Here is a 19,083-nt window from a genome sequence, read left to right as displayed (position 1 = left end):
TATTTTCTATTGCTGCTAACCTGAGTTAAAAGATCAAGAAGGTGTTTAGTTTTTATGTTTTAGCCAACTCAACCCTCTCCAGCTGGTCGACCCAGTCCAACAAGTGGTATCAGAGCCAGGTTCGCTTCAGGAGGACTAACCGCCGAATGAAGCATACGAGATGGTCGGACCAAGCATCTACCCACCAAAGTTCGAGGGGGAGTTTGCGAGTTGGAAAAAGAGAATGGAGGTGTTTTTTAAAATAGACTTCATTTTATTACTAATAATGAAATTTGGTTTTAAAGCACCCAAGGACAAGGAAAAGTTTTAATGGATGAAGAAGGAACAAGTCAACTTCATGGCAAATGGCAAAGCAGAGTTTCATTTGCTGAGTGTTTTACCATCATAAGAAGTCAACCAGATCGGAGCCTATGAGTCTATAAAAGAACTCTGGGAGAAATTCCTAGAACTACACGAAGGAACCTCGGAGGCGAAACTAGCGAGACGGGACCTACTTCGCAACCAAATCACCAACCTTTGATTTGAAGAAGACGAGACCATTGCACACCTTCACTCAAGGATTAAGGAGCTCATCACCAGACTTTTGAATATCGGAGAAAAGGTAAGCAACCGAGATTCACAAAGGTACGCTCTTAATGCATTCCCTAGAAATACGAAATGGGCATCATTAGTAGATGCCACTACAAGAAAAACTCTCATAGACATCGGTTTTCCACCGCTGTCTATTACAAAATCGATCGATGTCTATGAAGGTGATGTAAAAGGTCTGCCATTTTAGACATCGGGTTATAACCGATGTAGTATCACTTAACGACACCGATTTTCAAATCGATTATGAACCGGTGTAGTATCACTTAACGACACCTGTTCAGCAACGATGTAAAACCGATGTAATATATGTTAATAATACCAGTTTTGGCAGTGGTTTACGACCAATGTAATATTAGCAACACCAATTCCATCAACGATGTAAAACTGATGCAATATCAATTAATGACACCGATTTTGGTAGCGATGGAAAATCGATGTAATATTAGTATTAAACAAAACCGATATGATTTCCGAAATAGTGAAACCCCGATATTATACAACATTTTAATAATACAAAATTTAGTTAATATTATTATACATCGGTGTATCTAAATACACCAAGTCAATATCTATGTAACCAACACATAAATATTATTCTTATAACATAAAAAGATAATAGATATTGTACACATCAAGTCCGTATCCACAAATTGCACAAATATTCTTCTTACAACATCAAAAGGTAATAGATATTGTACACATCAAGTCAGTATCCATAAAATACACAAATATTCTTTTTACAGCATCAAAAGGTAATAGATATTGTGCACATCAAGGTAGCATCCGCAATTTACATTCCATGCATATGCATGCATCATCCAAAGTTTTCAAAAATCAAATACCTTTTCTGTTGGTGCAGCGGGGCCGACAAGAGGGGGGTGAATTGCCTGCAAAATAAGATTATACCCTGCTCAAGGCTTTCAACTTAAAATAATAGCAACTATAAAAATAATGAAATAACAGAAAAGAAATAAAGACAGGAATTTTAACTTGGTTACAACCAAGACGGTTGTTAATCCAAGCCGGTTGAATAGCTCCACTAGCAGAGTCTCCTTCACCGTAGGCGGAGAAGCCTTTTTACACTTAGAACGCTCACTAGTTGCTAGGAATTGATTACAAAGTTGATTGCTTGAGTGAATAAATATTTCCTAGCTCCAGGGGCCTTTAAATAGCTCTTGGAAATCCTATCTCGAAGGTCCAAGACGCCTCTAACAAGGTCCAAGGCACCTCTAACCAAGTCAATCGGATAAAACTTTATCCGATTGCAAACGACAAGTTTTACTAGGTTTGAGGCGCCTCAAATGGCCTTGGAGGCGCCTCGGACTGTCTGAGGCGCCTCCAAGCTGTCTAAGGCACCTCAGACAGTGGAGGCAGCTGAGGTGCCTTCAGCATTGGTCTGAGGTGCCTCTGGATAGCTTCTTCAGCTCCTTTTGGCTTCCTTTCTCCTTCTAAAGCTCCGATTGATTGGGTGATTACAGCCAACCGAAATATGACTCACCCGAATCCAATTTTCAACCTTTTCCTCGAGCAGTCTTCCATCCCAGCTTTACATCCCTCGAATGTCGTGCACGTTCTTCTCACCCACCGGTGTACTCTTCTACAGCTTTCTCGTCCTTCAGACGCACCGAGCCCGACGACTCCCTTCCCGTGCTGTCCTTCTCGCTAGCTGCGTCTTTCGCTCGACTTCCTGCACTCCTAAGCTCCTGCACACTTAGACACAGGGATCAAAATCAAACAGGACCTAACTAACTTGGTTGATCACATCAAAACAACCACGGGGTCCAACAATCTCTCCCTTTTTGATGTGCATCAACCCAAGTTTAAGTTAGGGTAAAAACAGACTAGCAGTAATTTAAAGAAATTACAAAACTAATATTTAAAGTCTAAATTTGCAATTAAACTAAATTACAACAAGCATAAAATTTTGTTCTGATACTAAATGTTGAAAAGCATAAAAAAAATTTAACCAAAGTTAGTTTTAATTCCCCCTAAACTTAACTTGTACCTATTTCTCCCCCTTTGATCACAGTAAAAATGGGATACAAGATATTTCAAAATAAATTCTAAGTTAATTATAAAGAGATTTGAAAAAGATTTTCTAAAAAGTTCTAAGTCTGTTGAAAAAAAATTCTAAATCTTTAGAAAAATTTTCTAAGATTTTTCTTAAATTTTTGCAAAAAAAATTTTAGGTTAAACAAAAAAAAACTTTAGAAGACTTTTTAACTTAGGCAAAAATAGTTCTAAAGATTTTCCAAGTAAAAATTCTAAGGAAGAATATTTTCCTAAGTATGGTAAAAAAATTTTAAAGCATTATCTAATTTTAATTTTAATGCTTTAATAAGAAGTTAATTAAACATTTCCTTTCAATATTTTGGCTTCCAGGTCATGGCGAGGCACTAGGTCTTCTTGGTTATTGGAGCAACAACCACTTCCTTAGACAAAGCCTCAAAAGAAATTATCTGTTTAATTTTTCTTCTGAAAGCTTTAATTTTAAAAAAATTAGTCTAGAACGGATTTTGGAACCCAATAGAGGTTCCTTCCTACAGGGTTATTTAAAAACTTAGGGGGTATATAGTTTCTAGGAATTTTCCTAAGTTGTCTCTGATGTTTTCTAATGTACCAATTTAATTTTTCATAAATCCTTAGTTTTGATTTTGGAAATTTATTTAAGCATGCATTATTTTTCAATTTCTCAATTTCAATTTTTAATTTTTCATTTTCTAAATTTAAATTATCATACATTTCTAGTGGGCATAATTTTGCTAAGTTCAATTTTAATTCAGCATTTTCTTTTTCTAATTTTGCTAGATCTTTCGTAAGCAATTTGATAAATTGAAAGAACTGATTAGGAGTGAGATCACGTACCTTACTTACCTTACTCAGTGATGCTCCCCTTCATCGCAGCTTTCTTCTTCTTCTGAGGTTCCTCCCCCTTCATCTATTGTAACGACTCGACCCCTCGGCCCCTTGGGCGGCCACAATGGCGGCCCATTAGGCGGTCCCTTGGGCGGCCACAATGGCGGCCCAACTAGCGACCCCTTATGTCGTCGACCGACGACCCTCGGGCGTGTGCCATTACTCAAAAGGTCTTCCCACCCCTGCCCAGTGGATTTTTGCCTTCCCCAGGATTTGAACTCTAGACCTTCAAGATAAGTACTAGAGTTTATGAATCCTGATAGCCAAGTGAGTGTCACTCACTTGGCTACCAGGATTCATAAACTCTAGTACTTATCCTGGAGGTCTAGAGTTTGAATCCTGGGGAAGACAAAAATCCACTAGCCAAGGTGGGAAGACCTTGTGAGTAACGATACACACCCGAGGGTCAGGGGCCGAGGGGTCGGGCCTTTTATTGTAACGACCCGACCCCTCGGCCCCTTGGGCGGCCACAATGGCGGCCCCTTGGCGGTCCCTTGGGCGGCCCAACTGGCGACCTCTTATGTCGTCGACCGACGACCCTCGGGCGTGTGCCGTTACTCACAAGGTCTTTCCACCCCTGGCTAGTGGATTTTTGTCTTCCCCGGGATTCAAACTCTAGACCTCCAAGATAAGTACTAGAGTTTATAAATCCTGGTAGTCAAGTGAGCGCCACCCACTTAGGAGGAAATCCTACCCCTCCCCCTCCCGGGGAGCTTACCAAGCCGCGATCCGGGTACTATGTATCACTCTCATTCCAAGGTTCGGGTGTGAGTACCTTTTGTCCAAGGAGCTTCGAGCGTCGATCCGAGGATCCCTTTCTGAGTGGCTCACACTATGAGTAAATATGCCCTGGGTGAGCCCGGGGAGCTTATACTATATAATCGATTAAAATATTATAGGTAGGGGATTTGTTCCAAGGCTCGGATCCCTACCAATTATGGTAGGAACAAGGGGGCGGGGTAAGATATGTCTCAGGCATGCCCAGGAAACTTACCTAAGAAATTACTTAACATTATGTATGGGACGGTGGTATGATCCGAGAACTCACGCCAAGGAGCGTGCCAAACTGTGAAGGCTTATATTCATGCTTATGCACATGTCTATGTTTATGTCTATGAATGCTTATGCCCATGCCTATGCTCTTATACTCTTATTCACATTTATGTCCATATATGTTTATGCTCATATCTATACTTTTATGTTCACATTCATGTGTATGTCCTTACATACATTATGTTTACATTCATACTTTAGTATGAAAATACAAGAGAAATACTTTACTATGAATAAAGATTTAGTTAGATAATTTTTTCCTTTTTGACATATAGATAAAAAAAAACTAATTAATGTACAGTATGGTTTGAATGTGATGAGTCTCTCGACTCACGAATTTTAACTATTTTAGGTAATGAGATGAATGATGAAGAAGACGTTGACAGTTGAGCAACTTTGGGACAATGACAGTACAACCCGAAAACCTTGTTTAGTTTCTGTATTAGTTGAATGTTTCCTTTGTAAATTCTGACACTATATGACCAGTACATAATGTTGTTAGTAGTTAATGGTTTTAAGAACAATTTAAGTTTCTTAGTTAAATCAAGAGTATGCTATGATTGTAAGTGCAATTATGATTCGAAACATTCGTATTTAAAAAAAAAAAAGTCTGGGCTGTTTCAATAGAAATTGTGGGTTTTAAGGTTGTCTGGATTATTCAAAGTGATGGTCCATTCTAATCTTGGTAAAACCTCTAAGTTATATTCTCTAGGTTTTAGAAAATGTATTCCTTTGAAACTAGTAATTGTGAATAACAATTGTGAGTGGACCGGAATTGATGAACAGTAGTGTTGGGTTGCTTGAGATGAGGCGAGGCACTTTAGAAGGATATTTTTCTCAGTTTTACTTCCCACGGTCTCGACTATTAGGAAGCAACAAACAAGAAGGTTTCCAAGGAGCCTCCTCACGAAGATACTGTTGGACAAGTTGTCGGAGATTTTGAGAAATTAGCCGAATTTAAATTGCACCAAATTAAATTTAACTTATCGGTTAAGATGACTTGAGCTGATAATCTCATGCTGCTAGTAGGGGTTGGTTTCTGCCAAGTGCTAAGTGTAGACTGCATAGTAATCGAGCGAGCAGAGGGGCCGAGTGGGCAAATCGATAGAGTGGGCAGAGTAGCCGAGTGGATAGAGTAGCTAAGTGGGTAGAGTGGTCGACTGGGCAGAGCGGCTGAGCGGGCAAATCGGTCGAGCAAGCAAAGTGGCAGATCAGGCCAAACGAGTAGAGTACATAACCAAGAAAAGCAGCAGAACAAAGTAACTGATCAGGACGAGCGGCCGATCGGGCAGAGTAGCCGATCGAGTAGTGCGGCTGAGCAAGTAGTGTCGTCGATCGGGTAGTGTGGTCGAGCAGACAGAGTAGTAGATCAGACCGAGTGGATCGAGGCTTGCGATGGGCACAGTTTGTTTGAAACAGATTTGCCCCACCTCCAGTTATGCTTCGAGGTTTTCTCAAGTCGTTTGTTTCCTAGAATAACCAAGCACTATTGATCACGACGAACTGAGAGGTATCTGACTACTATCACAGATATTCCATCAAATAAAAGATGCATGACAGGGGAGAAGAAGAAATTTAAGTATAGAGATTCAACTTTTTGTGTGTGTTTTTTTGCTCAAGAGGGTAACGGAATGCTGGTTTTGATCCCCTATGTTGATGATGGTGTCATCCTCCTTTGGAAATTTAGTCTGTGCTCTGTCTTCTGGGGTCCTGAATTTTTATTGGTGTCATAAATTATAGCTGGTGTGTTCTACCTCTTCGTGCAATGTGCTGGAATTTTTGCTAGAGGTGGCGAAGGTGTTGCTCGTGGTATTGTTGGGGCTGTCATGAGTCAGGAACTACGGTTGCTAGTGGTGCTGAAGGAGTGTTGCTAGTGATATTGTTGTTGCTACCGAAGCTGGAATGGTGCTAGAAAGTGAGTGGTGATAACAAGTGATGTTAGTCCGGGAATGGCTGAACTTGGTGCCGGTGCCATTGTGGGCGGTGGAATTGCTGCGGCTACCAAAGTTGTTGATGCTGCTGTGATAGTTGAGAATGCTGGAATTGAAGACAAAATCACCGGAGCTAAACCTGCGGGTGTCGTGGTATTGGAGGGGCAACTCCAATAAGCATGTTAGCGAGGCTCGTCAGCGACAAGATTTTCTTGTGTGGAAATGTTTTGACAGTAATTATAAACTATTTAGTTGGTACAACATCGTAAAATCACATGTAATCGATGCCATGGACACCTTATCAAATTTGATATTTCATCTGACATGGTGAGCTGGTTCATTCGTCATTGTCGGAGTAAGTTTTGATAATAAATATTTTATCTTTCATAAAACAAAAAAAAGCGACTTACAAAACAAATTAAAAGCTTTACAGGAGCCTGACAATTTCGAACCATATTAAATATTTATATTCTTTCTACTTATAAAATATATAATACAAATAAAAATAAAAATACAAAAAAATATATAAGATTAATATATTATATATATAACATGAAAAATATATAGTATATATAATAACTAAGATATATATATATATATATATATATATATATATATATATATATATATATATATATAATTCATATATTATAATATTATAGTTTCTTAATTATTATCTATCTTAGTTATTATATATAATTTGGGATTAAACCGGTATATATATATATATATACCGGTTTAATCCCAAATTAATTTTGTGACCCGATTTAGTCTCAAACTTTAATTGTTTTTTACACCATCGGTCTTTCTGTCAATTTGATGTTCAAATCTAACGAAATAAATAATCAGTTCATTTGGAACGAAGCTAGAAAAAGTCCCCTAACCCTTTATCGTAGAAAATCGATTCTCCTCTCCAAATCTACAAGTTCTCATCTATACTTTCATTCGAGGGCACCAAACCCTTCTCAATTACGCTTCGCTTTTGATCGATCAAACTAGGTAAGAAAATTTAGATTGCTCAATTGGATTGGTTGTTGAATGGTGTTCATGGTTTCTCCGATTTGGACTGAGCAGGAGATTCAAATGATCGATGTTCTATGAGTATATTTATTATTTTTTTAGATGATAATCTGATTTCTTAGAAATCTACCAAATAGCGCACGGTTGTGCTCTCTTTGACTAAGGCTGAATATCATATCATTGTCTCTGCGGCATCTAAGATCTAATGGATTAAGTCACTTTTGACAGACCTGCTTCTTTCGGTTACCATACCTGTTATGCTCTTCACTGACAATTTGGGTGTCACCTATCTTTCAGCTAATTTTGTTTTTTACTCTCGGATGATGCATCTGGCTATTGATTATTATTTTGTTCGTGATCTGGTGCATGCCTCTGAACTACGAGTTACTCATATTCCTGTTGAAGATCAGTTGGCTGATGCACTTACCAAATCACTTTCTCGACCTCGACTGTTTGCTATTTGTCATTTCTGGAACACCATCTTGAGGGGTGTATTAGGAAATAATTATTATTAGTAAATACTTATTTGTTTCCTAGTTATTAAAGAATAATTATTATTAAGAAATACTTATTTGTTTCCTAATTATTAGAGAATAATTATTATTAGAAAATATTTATTCGTTTTATAGTATTTTATATGTTTTTCTATTTTATGTGGTTTCCTATTTTTCACTTTGTAATAGTATTTATATACTATAGATTATCATTAATAAAGTGTATGAATTTTATCGTCAATAATACTTTCATTCGAGGGCACCAAACTCTTCTTGATTACGCTTCGCTTTTGATCGATCAAAGCAGGTAAGAAATTTTAGATTGCTCAATTCGATTGGTTGTAGAATGGTGTTTAGCTTCTTTCTTTGATTTTTTTTTTAAAAAAATCTTGTACATGTGGCAAAAAGGTGATTCGCTCGCCCCTAGCATCCCCGCCAATCCGTCCCTAGGCCAACACGGATGAGGTAAATTACGGATGACTACTAGCCATTAGTGCAAATGGCCAAGACATGGGGGAGGTTATGCTCGGTCACGTCGAGTTTCGACCCCAAGATCTCATGTGATAATATCTTATGTTTTAACCATCGCACCACCCTGAAAGGAGGAAAAAAAAAAAAATCTTGTACACGCTGTTAGAAGTGTTAGTAAATTTTGAGGATTATTAAAAGATTTGATGCTTGGCATTTTTGTTGTTCTTCTACCTAAATTTGTTAAGACTGTGGCTTGCTTGGTCGGCGGCCACTACCGCTGCATTAATTTTTTAAAAAAGACTTCATTAAATATCATGTCTATTGAATGAAAGTAAAAGATGTTCCCTATCCTCATTTATATTTTGTGTTCTGTAAGTCTCAGATTTTGTATAACAAAGTAAATTGATCAACCAAATTTGTTATCATCTTTTGATTTTAAGATGGCAATCTATTAATTGTTAAATTCCCGAATATTAATTCTTTAAATCATTTTTTTGATTTATTTCCCTTCGTGTAACTTTTACTCACTAGGTGATCAAATGGATATCTAATAGCTAGACGAAATAATATTTCAATGAAGGGCACTCCAAATTATGGTAATCCGTTATCATGAAAAATATTTTAAGATGCGTTTTATCGATAATTTAATGTATTATTTTTTATTTAGGATAAAATAAAGAATCAGATCTCTTTACAATTAAAATATATTATAATGGAAGATACAAATATCGTGGAAAACACAATGAATACATCCGGAGGAGATTTGAATATTTTGATTCTATTGATCTTGATAAACTTGGAATGATTGAATTATGCAGATATTGGAGAAGTTCAGAATCGAAGATAAAAAAAAGTCTTTTAGATTTTGCCATAAAGTCGGAAGTACTATCAATGAAGGTAGATGTTTGGAAAATGATTTGAATGTGTTGAATCTTAGAAATTATATTATCATATACTATGAGGTTGAAGTATATAATGAATACTTAGATGGTAGTAATGATGAAGCGGAAGATGACAACGCTGATTTTGACAACAATGAGTATGATTTTGTAGAAAAAATGATGAGTTAGTTGATGCATTTGTTATGGATGATATAGAATCTATGAAAGAAAAAATGATTGTCTGTGAAGGAGAAAAAATCGATGATTTACTGCATAAGATGTATGAGGATGATAGTGAAGAAGATGTTTGTGCAGACAATGATTGTTTGAATAGTATTCATGATTCTGATGAGGATGATGTAAAAAGTTATCCATTGTTGGATCCAAAGAAGGATTATGAAAAACTAGAGTTGAAGCTTGACTTAGTTTTTAGCTTGAAGAAAGAAACAAAATTTACAATTGAAAGTTACTGCATCAGAGAAGGAAGGCCTGTGAAGTTTGTAAAAAATGATAATGTCTAACTTTAGACTTAGTGCAATATGATAATTGTCATTGGAAGATCCATATTGCGAAGATGACTAATGATAATTGTTGGCAAGTAAAAAATTTTGACGGATGCCACAATCATTGTGTTTGGGATTTTGGAAACAAATGTGTGAACTTAATTTGGTTGGGAAAGACTTTTGTCAAAAATTAAGCAAAAATCCTAAATTGGGACACTTGGAGTTTAGAGAAGAGATTTCTATTATGATGTAGTAAGAATTTTCAAGGAAGACTGCCTACATGACTAAGAGAAAGGCACTGAAATTGGTGCAAGGATATGTCGAGGAGCAATTCCAACAAATAAGAAAGTATTATGCTGAATTGAAAAATTTGGCGCTGGGGCAACTGTAGTTTTGAAGTTGACAAAGGATGGCGAATGTCTAGGGTTTCAAGGATTATATGTTTGTTTTCCAACGTGTTAAGAATGCTTGCTAGCCATCATTGGTGTTGATGGATGTTTTTTAAAGGTGGAACATGGTGGGCAATTGCTATCGGTCGTGGGGCTAGATCCGAATAATAACATATTTTCAATATGTTTCGCAATGGTTGAGCGTGAAACAAAAGATAGTTGGACATGATTTCTTTAGCTTCTAGATGAAGACATTGGTGTTGGCAATGATCCACATACCTAGACATTTATGTCAAATAAGCAAAAAAGTTTGATGCATGCACTTGAATCTTTGTTACCTACATAGATTTTGTGTGAGACATTTAGAAAGCAACATGAAATGTGATGGATTCAATAGAGTTGATAAGAATTGAAAAAATTCAAGTGCACATGGTTAGGTTGAAAGACATTGATGCAAAGGTGTATGAATGGCTGGCGAAAAAAACATGAAAACTAGTGATCTAAGGCATATTTTATCACCGCTCCTAACTTAGATATCTTGTTGAACAACATGTGAAAAAGTTTTAACAGCTTCATATTAGATGTTAGGGAAAAATCAATAATTGAGATGTTTCAAATTATACAAAATCTTTGATGGGCAGATTTAAAAAAAAAAAAATAGAGAGAGCACTAAGAAATGGAAAGGTCAAATTTGTCCAAAGATCATACATGTGCTAGCAAAGGTCCATGTGGAGGCTCTTAGGTATTCCCCCATGAAGTTCGATGAAATACATTACCAAATAACGAGATCATATGATAGACTTGATCAGCATTCGGTTGACCTATCCAGAAGGTCTTGCAATTGTAGGAAATATGATTTCACAGGGATTCCTTGCAAGTATGTTGTATGCACCATTTGGTGCAAAAAAAAAAATGATCAAGAGGAAGAGGCATATGTCTATCCTTATTACTTGGTACAGACATACAAACTTGTAACTAGACTGGAAACATCCAATAAGAAGGGGCGGTACAACCAGAGCTCATGACACAGTAAAATAGTATTTTACCAAATGAATCAATAGATACTAATTTGGGTCCAAATAGAAAAGAGAACTATAGGTACTTATTTTATTAATTTTTACCCATTTATACTCTTATTTGCATGTTGGGTGTGTAATATTATATTTGAGTTTATTATTTCTTACTAATCCAAATTCAGGGTTATGTTCAAAATGACATTTATTTTGATCTTTGATATTTCTTTTTATAATTTTTGTGTTAGGTATGAGAATTTATGCTTGTCTTGAATTTATCTATTTCACAAAGGCATAAAAATTATGTCATGCTTGCTTTGATATGATTCTATAGTATTTTTGGGTGTTTAAACTTAAAATATTTTAGAATAATCACATGAAAACCATTTACTCATATAGGACCACCCAACTTGTAGACAATAGTTGATGATTGTATTCAATGTATATAATTCTGAGCTTTAAATCTGTATATATGAATATTTTTCCCCCTTGTTTTATTGAAGAGAGTTCATGCTCAATATATATAGGTGAAAAGAGCACGCCAAGTCGAGGTTAATATTAAAAGGAGGCCAACATTCACCTCCTTTTCTGAAAGGTGGCATTAGCTTCACAAGAGTCTCACGACTGCAAGCTTCCACAAGTGTTCAAGGTAGAGTTGGGTAGTGATCATCTTCACTAGTAAATCCTATAGTCAAGTCTAACTCTTCTCAGGAATATTTTAAGAAGAAATGATTTTTTTTTATGTATTTATTTTTCATATTGGCTTGTGTTATTTATTTATTTTTTTTTTGTTGAGGTTTTAGTAGCTTCTGTTGTTTCTTACATTAAAGATTGTGATGGAATCAATTTGCAGTTGTTACACAATGCAGTTACACATAATGTTGTTGTTGCATTCCTATCAGTTAGCTTAGCTTTAGCGAGGTCAGATCCACTATTCATTCATTGGGTGGGTGGACTGGATCCCACCTATTAAATAGGTGGGATCTAACCCATCCAACAAATAAATGAGCAAGGGACCAGGACTAGTCCAGGGATTCGGGACTAGAGGATCCCTGCCCAGTTTTAACACCTTTTTCATTTTCTCAAAGGCTTGTGTTTAGAATATTAGCACCATGTGGAAGATGTGAAAAAACGTTGAAGTAGAAAAAAAAAATCAAACATATTGAAATAACATTAAAACTTGATTATAGGAAAGGACCAAATTTAAACTAAAGATTGCGAAGAAGCCAACAATTTAATTTATATAAACTTGGGAACATCTTCCATTTGTAAAAAAACATTTGCAGTTACAAAAATGGACGATTTCTCGCTACGAATTCTCGACACCTTGATCATCATCATAGGATTCATCTTAACGAGAAACACATCCAGTTCCACCAGGTTCTCAGGGCCTGCCGATTGTTGGATTCCTACCATTTCTACAGTTAAACCTGCATAAACAATTCTTGCACTAGAACTAAAATTCACCACCATCACCACATAATTAATGAACTCAAATTCTTGGAACTAAAAGCAAAAAGCAAAAATAAACCACGAAAGAAACCACAATTACTAAAGCAAAAAACAGAAACCACAAAAAGAAGGTTTTCAGTAGAAGATGTTGAAAAAAAATTGAATGAAAACGCGGTATGTGGGTTGTAGTCCCACAACGATTGAAAGCAAGGTTTTCCGACTGATTCGGAACAAAGGGGGTTGGAAATCTAGGGCCCGGATGACATCAACCCAAGGGATATTTTTGTGAACCCCATTAGTTGTTACATCAGTCAGACAACTTGTTAGCCAGTATGCAAGCCAAAACCAAGGTCGCCAGCTTGCTTGCACGCCACATGACAGGCCACGTGGCAAGTGTGCAAGAGCTTGCAAACCACTTGGCAAGCATGCAAGCCACAACGTGGCTTGCTTGAAGCCAACAGCAAGCCACGTTGTGGCTTGCTGGCACGTTGAAGCCAACAGCAAGCCACGTTGTGGCTTGCTGGCAAGCATGCAAGCCACAACATGGCTTGCTGTGCTTGCAAGTCTTGCAAGCCTTGCACAGGCAAAGTCTATAAAGAGACCTTAAGTGGAATGAAGAGAGCAGAGCACAAGTGAAGAGAGCAGAGCAGAATAAATAGCTCAGTGAGCTTTGTGAGAGAAGTTCAAGTGAATTTTGTGTGTTCTTTCATTCCTTCTGAAATCCCCATGTTTTTTTCCCTTCTGTTGTGCACTTCTTTTGCTCAACAGAAATAGTGATAGTTTTCGGATCTAGTTCTCGTGATCCTGCCATTTTATCCTGGGAAACAGACGTCCACTTAGTCCTCTGAGCACTGCGGAGGGGCCGAATCTGTTTTAAGGAGACAGCGCTCTGCTGGACTCGGCATCCACTCTGAGTTCGTGTTGCAGCTCTCGACATCCTGTCAGCAACTCTTAGCACAACATGGCGCCGCTCGACAACTCACGGTGTCCACGACTCATCTACTCAGCGCGTGGCTGGCTCGCTAGAGTCGACAGTTTGAGATTATCTGCTCAAAGCTACTTGATTGTAAGTTCTTGTGACTCTGGTACGTACTCAGAAGCATGGAAAAGAGCTTCTGAGAAGATCACACAGATTGTAACGAGTTTACACCCAACAGAAGAATGGTATATAAAAAAGAGATATTTGAACATAATGACACAACTAAACTTGCAATTTCACCCAAGATTCATATTCTCACTTTTCAGCCATCAATTAAAATTATGATATCTAGGTTCTGCTATTCAATGGAAACACCAAATAATTATTTTGAAATTTTTAGACTATTGCTATAATCCTTTGTAATTCAATTAAGTTTAGTTTTTTTTTAGTTGAATTTAAAACAAATGCTCAAGGCTACCTCGATCGTGCGGAGGTGCATGAAGGAAGAATGGTGAATTGAGAGACTAGCCAGCTTTGAAGTTTTGGAATTCTCCAATTAGGACTATTTGAAGGAGGATTGGTAAATCATACGGAGGATTGGTTAAGGAGGGCGATTTGAAGAGGAGAAATCAATTAAGGCTTGGGCACTTTGGAATAAGCTTTCTTCCCAGAGGTATTTCTACTTATTGCGTTAGATTTGAATGCCAAATTGACGAAAAGACCAATGATGTAAAAAATAGTGAAGATTTGGGACTAAATTAGATTATAAAATTAATTTGGAACTAAATCAAAAACACACTCATAAGAAATGGGACTAAATTGAAATTTTTTCATACTTTATTTTTATTTATTGGCAAAAGGTGGAACCGCCACCCTAGCGGCCTCCTGGCCCCGACCCCACAAGATTACAGAGGGAGTAAATCACGGTTAATGCTGGGCAGGATATGTGACTGGGGGTCGAAGGAATTTTTGGTGCAGCAGACCAGAGTTTTATCCCCGAGTGCAACTGGCGACCTTCGACCCTACGATTTCATTGGCAAGTTGCAGGTGTTGGGATCTTAGATGGCTAGAGGGGGGGTGAATAGCCCCTTGAAAAACTTAAACCAAAACTTTTGCACAGATAATTGTTAGCACAGCGGAATTAGACAACTAAAGAAAGGAAAAACACAAGCACACTAACACTAGGATTTACGAGGTTCGGGGATAACTTGCCCCTACTCCTCGGCGTGTCCGTAAGGTGGACGACTCCTTGATCTTCGGTAGATCGCACCCCGGATAACTTCCGGCTACAAATCCTCCTTCTCGGTGGAGTAACCTCCCCACAACGTCTCAAGAAAGATCTAAGTTAAAGCATGAGACTTACAGAAACTCGGTGGCAAAGGAGAATTGAAATGCTTACAACCACGCGAGGATCAGTAGCAGAAAAACAGAGATCGCAATTCACCCGAGAGCTCAAGAACTTCGCACAACAGCACACACTTTTCTTTCAAGCTTTCTTGTTGTAGTTCTTGTTCCCCTCTCCCTGTTTTTACTGCTTCTCAAAACCTTATCTCTGCTGTCACAGATCTGGTCCAAACTGCGCAAATCAGCGCTGCAGCCAATCCCTTTTCCTCCTTCTCTGAACTCACACCAATGATATCACAGTCAACACTGGCGTCTTCTGAGCTCGAACCAATCCCCAGGAGTCAAGCAGATCGTAGCCAGATCACAGCAGTATCCGTTGATGCCTGAAATGCACCATGCGCCGCTGAAACCAGCAGAAAGACCATTTGTCGCATTCCTCTTATGAACTTAATTTGAAATTAGGCTTGGAATGATACCTGTTAACCTGCAAACTCAAAAGCTAACAGCACAGAGGATTACATCACATAAATGAATGAGATATATCAAAAGCAGTGAAGGAATCGTTGACGAACAAATCGAGTGTGTGGATCGGTCACGGACCGATCACGATTAAGCTTGGACCGATCAGCAACACCGACGGTCTGAGGCCATCGATCGATCGTCGAGTGACCGTCGATTTAGTGTGATCGGTCCGACCGATCCACCTCTTCTCTCTCGGGCTTTTCTCCGATCGGCTCCCCGATCGATCATTGCACCGATGTGCTCGAGTGTTTTCGATCGGTCTGGTCGATTTCACTCAGTGTGCTACTGAGTGTCATCTGATCGGTCATCAGACCGATCCGTGGAACACAGTTTCACTAGATCGGTCTGCCGACCGATCCACTGATTCTTGTGTCACTGGATCGGTCTACTGACCGATCCAATGTGCCATGTAATGTCCACTTAGGTCCCTCTCTGACCTAATCCAGAGAACGAGCTACCGAGCCCTCTCTGACCTAGTCCGGTCCAGAGAACGAGCTACCGAGCCCTCTTCCGACTTCGTCCGGTCCAGAGAACGAGCTACCGAGCCCTCTCTGACCTAGTCCGGAGAACGAGCTACCGAGCCCTCTCCGACTTCGTCCGGTCCAGAGAACGAGCTACCGAGCCCTCTCTGACCATTCCGTGCCAAGTCACCATACTTGGACTTTTCCCGTGCCAAGCTCCCTGCTTGGACTTTTCACCAGATGTCTTGACCCATCTGGATTTCCCTTGCCTGGCTTCACTCACCAGGACTTTCCCTCCCAACTGATCAACCTCGATCAGTAGTCATTCTGAGTTTAATCAATATCTGATACAAACTTAAATCAGTGTCAACATCAAAACAACAGCCAGGTCAGACTGTATCAACAATCTCCCCCTTTTTGTTGTTTGACAACACGATTTAAGTTTAGATCAGAATTGTTCAAATTTTCATAATTTTAGGGGAATCAAGATCCTCCCCCTAAGACGGATACAACACTATGTGAGGGTCTTCAAATTTGCATTCATCTAAACTTAGTTATCTTCTCCCCCTTTGTCAAACACCGAAAAAGTACGAATAAGGTAAGATAACTTAAAGAACTCCCCCTTAACCCTTACCGTCTGGTTCTTAAAGCACTTAGAATTCCCTCTTAGTGTATTCTAAGACAGTAATAAGGAAATAAAAGACAAAACAAGACATGCAAGTGAACAACATATTAATAACCGATAGAAAATGAAGCATAATAAAGAGCAAGCAAATATAAAACTGAGTAGCATAAATACAGGAGTAGCATCAGAAGTGCAAACATCCAGGTCAGTCATAAAGACTAACAAATAACATCCAAAATACAGACAGACAAGGTGACACACAGACTATATCAATCAACGTCCTCAACATGAGGAGCATCATCATCATCGGCAGGAGGAGTGAAATCCTGAGGCGGCACGCTGGAGGATGGATAGCCTGGATAAGACTGCGGAGGCGGGTAGCGTGCCATCCATCCGAGTAGCAACTGCTGTGTCACCACCTGATGACTGCGCACATCATCGAAGCGCTGGTCAATATGCCCGCGCAGGTCATCGTAGCGCTGGTCTATCCGAATACGCAGATATCATCTCATCGTGCCGATCAAAGCGGCTCTCCAGCTCGGCGATCTGCCAGCGCAGATCAGGATCGGCCTCTCCATCGTCAGCAGCAGGAGGAGCAGCAACAGGAGCAACCTGTCGTGGAGGTCCCCGTGGTAACTCACCCAGTGCTCTCCCATCCTTCCACCGAACATCCCCATTTTGCCCTATGATGCCAGACTTGGAAAACGCCCGTTTCCCAAGTCGGCAATCCTGCCTGACCATTTTGACTATTCTACCCTTAGAGACATCAACCTGAAGGGTTTCGAGCCAATCAGTAATTATATGCCCATAAGGCATATAAATAGTGGAGCCGCTAGGCCTAGAATATGATATGATCGAGGAGTAGATGCTCGACATGATTTCAAAATCGAGACGTCGACGCAACCCATAAAGCATAAGACAATGATATGATCGGATCTCAGATAATGGTTTAGATGTGATAGGTAGAAGGCAGTTCGTGACAATCTTAAAAATGATGTAGTCTTGAGGAGATAATCTCAAGGCTGCAAAAGTAGGGAAGTCAACATCTAGCTCATCTAGTCCATCCGGTCTAGGTTGCCTGAAGAAGTACTCATAAATATCGTCAGGTGATACATCAAGTGGAGGAGGTAGTGACTCTGGTAAATCAGGATACAAAGGAAAAGGATCTCCTGAACACATACGACAACCTAGATACCCAAAGAATTCTCTGATGGAGAAATCGATACTTCTTTTAGCGACTCGAGTGGTATAAACACCATCATGGTTTTGATGAAGGTTGTTATAGAATTCAGATATGAGGTCAAGATTGATGTCCCTTTCTAGGTAGACTACTGAATCAAGCTTATAATAGGCTAGGGTTTCGGATACAGATGGACAAAATTCATCCATCCACTTTCGATCCACAGATCGACATGGAAGCAGCTTGAATGTTCTTTGTTGAAATGCTAGCTCAAACTGGCGGTTTGGGAATCTACTAGAACTAGCTGGTTGGGGTCGAGAGGGAGCAGGAGACTTGGATTTGGATTTCTTGGTCGGTTCCTTAGAGGATCCCTCACCACCAGTGGGTATCTTTCTAACAATTAGGACAGTGGGAACAAGGAAAGAGCACCGGCCATGGGCAAACCACCGAGCACAAACCACAGTGACAGTAAGAACATGATAACATGACGCCAAAGACAATAAACAGCAGAGATCGAGAGATTACCTCGGTGCCATTGTAACCTTCGGCTTTTAGAAGATGATGGGTCGAGAAGACGGGAGGAAAAGAGGGGCGTCGGCTAGGTTATGAGTCGGTCGGCTAGGGTTTTGGAAAAGGAAGAAGATCGGGAAGAGAGGAGGTCGGGAGGATTTAATGAGGGGATAGTGCACAGTGAGATCTGATCGGACGGTCGTCCGATCAGTATCGATTTTAACGCCCAAAGAGGTCTGATCGGTCCCCCGGACCGATCAGGAAACCCTCTGATCGGTCGTGGAGACCGATCAGGTAGCCTTCCTGCGAACCATAGAACTGACCGAAGAGTTATGGATTCGTTCTGGATCGGTCGACAGACCGACCCAGTATCTCCTGATCGGTCCCCGGACCGATCAGAGGTGGATGCGTGCCAGAACCTCCTGATCGGTCGTGGAGACCGATCAGGGAACCTCCTGATCGGTCCCCGGACCGATCAGAGGTCGATCAGTAGCTAGCGATACTTATCAAAAGCTCTGAAATTTTGGTTTAACAGCTTCCAAGTTCAGAACCTAGGATCCGGAGAGCCCACAGAGTAGATTTAGTGATACCAATGAATATTTTCTAATAATGAGCTCTAATGGTTTGGAAATATTAGGGCTCGAAACTTTTTCAGACACATCATAACAGATGTGCTGAATAAGTTTACTTTGTTTGCTTGTTTGTTGAAACTATGATTTATAGTGAAACAAGTACCCAGGCTATCGGTTCAAAATATCTCCTTGTTATGAGTAGTTCCAAGTTTATCAAAATATATTTTTTTTTATTT

The sequence above is a fragment of the Zingiber officinale genome, chromosome 10B (assembly GCF_018446385.1).
Source record: "Zingiber officinale cultivar Zhangliang chromosome 10B, Zo_v1.1, whole genome shotgun sequence".
NCBI classification, from domain to species: Eukaryota; Viridiplantae; Streptophyta; class Magnoliopsida; order Zingiberales; family Zingiberaceae; genus Zingiber; species Zingiber officinale.
The sequence above is the reverse complement of the archived record's forward strand: the minus strand, read 5'-3'. Positions refer to the sequence as shown.